Source organism: Hevea brasiliensis, chromosome 10 (genome assembly GCF_030052815.1).
Source record: "Hevea brasiliensis isolate MT/VB/25A 57/8 chromosome 10, ASM3005281v1, whole genome shotgun sequence".
Taxonomy (NCBI): domain Eukaryota; kingdom Viridiplantae; phylum Streptophyta; class Magnoliopsida; order Malpighiales; family Euphorbiaceae; genus Hevea; species Hevea brasiliensis.
The window spans coordinates 16,856,634-16,862,993 of NC_079502.1; positions in this window are offsets into that span (position 1 = coordinate 16,856,634).

The following is a 6,360-nucleotide window of genomic DNA, read 5'->3' on the forward strand; positions in this document are numbered from 1 at the left end:
CCAAAATAGTCCAAGAGGGGGGTGAATTGGACTTTAACAATTTTTCGGCCCTTGCTTGTAGTCTAAATAAAAATTGTAGTTTTGTTCAACTAGGTGCTTCTCTACATATAATGAAAGTAATATGTGTTTCAACAATGTGTTTCTAAGTTGCAATTCAAGCCTCAATCACTATTTATAGCAATATCTAACAAAACATGCATCATACAATATATAACTAATTTCTCAACTCACTCAATATGTCCTCAAGTTTATCAATTCAATCTATTCAACCAACATTCAATATCTTGTATAAAAGGAAAAATTTAAATTGCACAAAAGTAAGGAGGTCAAAGTTAGAGAGATCAAACACAATGATTTTTATAGTGGTTCGGCTTAACTAGCCTACATCCACTCTCTCAAAGAACCCTCTTTGAGTCTTCTCTCCACTATTTGCTCTTTTGAAGGCAAGAGACCAAAAGCCGTTTACAACTTTTCAATACTAAGCTTTTACCAAGGTAGCTTGAAACCTTCACAAGTGCTATCTCAAGCACTTACTCTCTCAAGCTTCAATAGGTGCTTGTACAACCTCTCTTAAATGCAATTCAATGTTGTAACACTCACTCTTACTCAATACAAATCAAACTATAAAGAAGAGATGAGTTGATTTGCCAATGGTAGCTCAAAGACTTTAAAGCTCTTGAATGAAAGCAATAAATGAAAAATCAAAGTTGGAGTTCAAATGTAAGCTTTCATCAAGTGTAAATGAAGTAAAGAAGGTGTATTTATAGTTCCAAATCAGTTTAGACCGTTTAAAACCTTTTTGGAACGTTATACACACTGCCCAAGACAAAATGGCCGTTATTTTGTCTTTTTGTGCGAAGTTGAGCAGCTCTGATCATTTAGCAAACTAATGAAATTTTAGTAGCAGTCAGTAAATTGGTTAGTAAACTAATTTTTTTAGCAAACACATTAGCAAACTAAAAATTTTAGCAAACCAGTTAGCAAACTAAGACAACAGCTGCATGTCTTAACTTGCAATATTGAATAAAATGATTTAGACCTTAAAAAAATGTTCCAATAGTAGTGTCCAAGGTCATGATGAGAAAAAGTAATCAGAAAATAAAATTTCATTTTTGAGCTCCATTTGACTAAATTCTCATCTATTCTTTTCACATAAGACCTAAGACTCAATATCTAACTCTATGACTTTCATATCTTTTCTTTGAGTCTTGGCTTTCATAGTCTTGTTCTTTTCTCATTTTGGATTTATCTTGAAATGCCTTTGAGTATCCTTTCTCCTTAGATGCAACTTCAAGAATTCTTTATGAATAAGACAAAGAATCTACACATCACTTTAAAGTTGGGTTAGATAGATTCCCTTTGAGTTTTGTTATCATCAAAATCAATACTCATTTTGAGCTACACGGGGTCAACAAACTCAACTGAAATTTTAACGATTCGGACTCAATTGCTTGATTTTAAAACTATAAAAATTAAATTGTAGGTTTAATCAAGTCTCAGAGACAAAATTATAGCCTACCATAATAATTAGTATCCACAATATTTTTATGGTCAAATATATCTCTAAACATATGAACTATTGAGTTTTTTCCTAATAGACACTTGAGCTATTTGTTTTACCTATCTCACATCTCAACTGAAAAAAAAAAAAATCATTTAAGTACAAATTTACACGGTCAACAAAAGTGTGAAAATATGCAATGAAAGTGAATAATGTGTTTATTGCTTACATGGCCTGTTAAACTTGAGAGATTATTAAGTACTTTCAGTGTACATGCAATATCTCTTATAATTATATGGGATTCACTCTCAATATTATAGAGAGAATTTACTTTTCTGTGTGAGGGAAAATACTATTTTTTAGTACTTTGATATATTTAATAATTAGTTATGGAGTTTGCTACCCACGAAGCCTCCGACCATCAAATAGAAATGCAATAAAATTGAGCTCTACTAACTGATAACTAGGGGTTAACATTATTCGGTTCAAACCGAATAAACCAAATCAAACTGCTTTAATTCGGTATTTTGGTTCAGTTCAGTTCGGTTTTATATTATAAAATTTCAGTTAGTTCAGTTCGGTTTGATTTTAAAGAGAAAAAATTTGGTTAAAATGAAACGAACCGAATAGTTTTTTAATTTTTGAATTGATTTATTTTTATAGAAAATTTATGGATTATATGTAATTATATATATAAATTGCTTAATTTCATTGATTAATGGTTATTAGGTTCAAATCAAGATCAAAATCAGACTAAATAACTTGAAAATCAAGTCTAAATTAAAAAAAAAATCAAAAATAAAAACCAATCAGTTTGAACCAAACTGAATTAATATAGAACGGTTCAGTTTAATTTGATTTTTCATCTATTTTTATTCAATTCGATTTCTAAAATATGTAATTCGATTTTCATAATTTGATTCGGTTTGCTTTGGTTCGGTTCGGTTTGAACTGAATGCTCACTTCTACTGATAATCACAATAAGCATTCATGAGCTTTTCTAGCTGAGTGTGAAGACTGATATTATTTATTTATAAGATCAGGTGCTAGGGGTGGCCACGGTCCGGTTTTGAACCGGAATCAAACTGGAACTGGTTCGGTCAAAACCAAACCAAAACCGGTCAAAACCGGAACCAGCTTCGAACCGGACTGAAATTGTCCTTCTGCAGTTTGGTTCAGGTTCATATTTTTTAAGAACCATAAACCGGAGATTCCGAACCGGATTAAACTGACAATTTCGAACCGGATTAAACTGGTGATTTAAATATAAAAGAATTGAATAAATATGTTACCTCATTCCTAATTCATTTATATATATCATTAATTCTCTACACAATTATTCTCTGCATTTTCTTCAATTCTTAATATTTTTTTAATTTTTCTCAAATTCTCTAAATAATTATTTTCTACACTCAATTTAATTTCCAATACTCTCTCAATTTTCCTATTTTATTATTTTATATGCTTACTGAAATTTTCAATATTATCTCAATTACTTTGTTATTACTTTAAATCCTTAATAAAATTTCTAATACCCTCTATTTTAATTTTTTTTTTCTCTTTTATACTTTTTGATTATCAATTATTATATAATTTTTAAAAAAAGGCAAGTAATAGAACTAGAAATTTTTATTTCTCTAAATCCTAAAGAGATATATAGGCAAAATTAAGTTCATACACTTTTGCTAATTTCTTAAAAAAAAAATTAATTTCATCTCTAATTTTTTAATCAGGTTCAAGTCTTTATTTATTAAATTTTTCTTAAAGATAAATTATTTTCTTTCTTTTTTTTTCTTATTTTATTTTGATTGAAAGATTTATAAGAAAAATTAAAATATTTTTACAAATATAACTTAAATTTTGAATCAATAAAATTTTTCTCTAATTTTTTTTGTCTAAACTACCCTTAAACCATTCCTAAACCGTTTCTAAACCGTTCTCCAAACTGTATTGAACCGTTCTTTTTTGAACCACCCCTCAAACCGTTTTAAACTGGGGCTCAAACCGGAACTGGCGGTTCAGGAACCTTCTTCCAAACCGTCCCCTGGCGGTTTGATTCAGATTTATTATTTTATTGAACTTAAATCGGTGATTCAGGAACCGTAACCGGTAGTTCATGAACCTTGGCCACTCTAAGTTTGTTATCCGAGTTGGCCAAAGTAGTTAGTAGAAGTTTGTAGATGTATAGAATAGTCTTTAGAAGTAGAATACAAGTTGTATATAAACAGTAACATGTTCATCTTCTGCTTATGTGAAATGAAGCTCATTTTTCTCTAGTTCATTTTTGCGCTTCGTTAGCCCCTGTTTCAGTGTGCTTCTCTTAGTCTTGAAGAATAAGTCATTACCATCCTGTCGTTTGACCTTGAGGTTGATATGAGCCGATTGATCTACGGGCTTCTTGTTCTCCTCCTAACTGGTGACTCTCAACATTTTAAATTTCTTCATAGCTATTGGATTTCTAGTTGATGAGACTACTGTCAACATTCTACTCTGTTTTTTCTTTTTTTTTTTCTTTTTTTTTTTTTTTTTAAGTTTTAGGGTAAAATTAAAATAATAAAAAATAATAAAAATAAATTGCCAGCTAATAGTTTGGAGCCATTTCCCATATATAAAGGTGCCAACTCAATGTTTATTAGCCATTTGGCAGACATTTACCAGCTCAGATATATATATAACTCACTCTCAGGGCATTGTGCAAATTGGTATATATATATATATATATATATATAAAATTGAGGTGTTAGTTAGAGAAAAAAAGTTGAAGTATCTATTAGGAAAAACATAATACTTCAAATGTGTGGGATGTGCCATACTTTTATAAATATGTTTATATTTTTTTTATGATTAAAATAGTGTTTGACAAATAAAAGAAATTTATTATAGTAAATTAATTTTATTACTTAAATGAAGACTTAGTATATTGCCTTTTTTTTTTAATTTTAGTTTTGCAAGTCTTTATTAAATTTTATTAAAATAATTTATGTGATTTATGTATGTAAATTGGTATCCGTAAATTAAAAATTTCCCGTATTAAAGAATGAAGAGAATACATATTTATAAACAATTAGCCTAATTAAAATAGAAATCTACAATTAAGCTATACCTATGAATGCATATTAAATAATTAGAAAAAAAAAAAAAAAAAAAAAAACATAGGAATAAAGTTCACATTTGCCCCTTAATTTTTTGTTATGTTCAAATAAATTTATTTTAAACTTTTTAGCCCAACAAATTTGAGCTTTTATATTTAAAACCAATTAAACACATTCTTTAACCAAAAAATATACGCTTGAGGAATATGGATTTAAGAAACGAGCAGTGTAAATATACTAATCAATTTTATTTTACCTAATAAAATTAAAAAGTAAAAATTTATAAAAAAAAAAGGGAGAATTTTGTGATTGATTTGTATCTTCTTTTCCTCCCTTACTAAAACCATAGTGACAATGTTTGAGTTAATTAGAAGGGAGAATTTCTCCCGCATAGTTATCTTTCAGTTTCATTTTTTTTTTAATTAATTTTTAAGCACGAGTTTTACAAATTTAGAGAATATGTCAGATTATATGCTTAATTGGTGAAAGATTCAGATATATTAGGCCAAAAAGTTCAAAATGAATTTTTTTAAACATCATGAAAAGGTTGAAGGGAAAATATGAAGTTTATTCTAAAAAAAAACATACATAATCAAGTCTATTTTATATAATCAGTTGACTATTTTATAATACTACCCTTTTAAGTTGAAGTATAGATATTAATTAAGCCAGTTTGTTATAAATATAGACAACTTGAGTTTCATTCAAACTTTTATGGATATATCTCATAATTGTTTTCTAGTCAATGATGGACCCAATGGAGCAGAGTGACTACTACCCTAAAATTTTAAATTTTTATTGCGAGTATGTTGAATGTAATAAAATTCTTATATTTAATACATTTGAAAAAAAAATTCTAGTTAAAATTCAAAATGTTGACATTTATTGATTTATCCAATTATATAAAAAAATTTAATGTTCATATTCTAAATCTTAGAAAGTTATTTTTATTAGTCCAACTAAAATAAAAAAATAAGTGGCTTATGTTGTTTAAAATTTTAATTAATAAAAAATAAAATTTAAAAATAGTCAAATTGCAAGTAGAATATATTAAAAGACACTTGAATTTAAATGCGATGCATGTTATTGGCTTTCTTTAAATGCGAACACACTACCCCTCCAAAAGCTAAATACTACATTTATCATTGTCTCTAGTCTTGATGTATCATATAGAGATGACTTTTTATTGAATCTTTTCATGAATAAAGTGACAATCAATCTTGATATGTTTAGTTTGTTCATGAAACATACGAATTGAGGCAATAAGGAGAACAACTTGCTTAACACAACATAATTTTGCAAGTAATGAATGAGGCCAACTTCATTAAATATTTGATGTATGCACATTATCTCACACACATAAGTTCTATACCTCCATATTCTGATTCAGAACTAGAACTAGAGACTATACTCCATCTTTTACTTCCCCATGACACTAAGTTTTCTTCCAACAAAAACACAATAGTTAACTTGCAAACCAATCCCTTATACAACTCCAAATTCTCAAACAACTCACCATCATCTTCAATAAGTTGTAGATTAGGATCATTGGTGCACTACAAGACTCAAAACTTAGTTTCTCTATCTTTGTCAACAAGTCAAGAATATATTTCATTTGAGATAAAAAAAAAATATCTTTTTAATACATTATAACTTAAATGCCCATGAATTACATTAACAATTAGATGATATGGTACATGATAATTTAGTAACATTTTCTTGTTTGATTTGATAGAATGGTATGATAAAATAAATATAAAGACTATT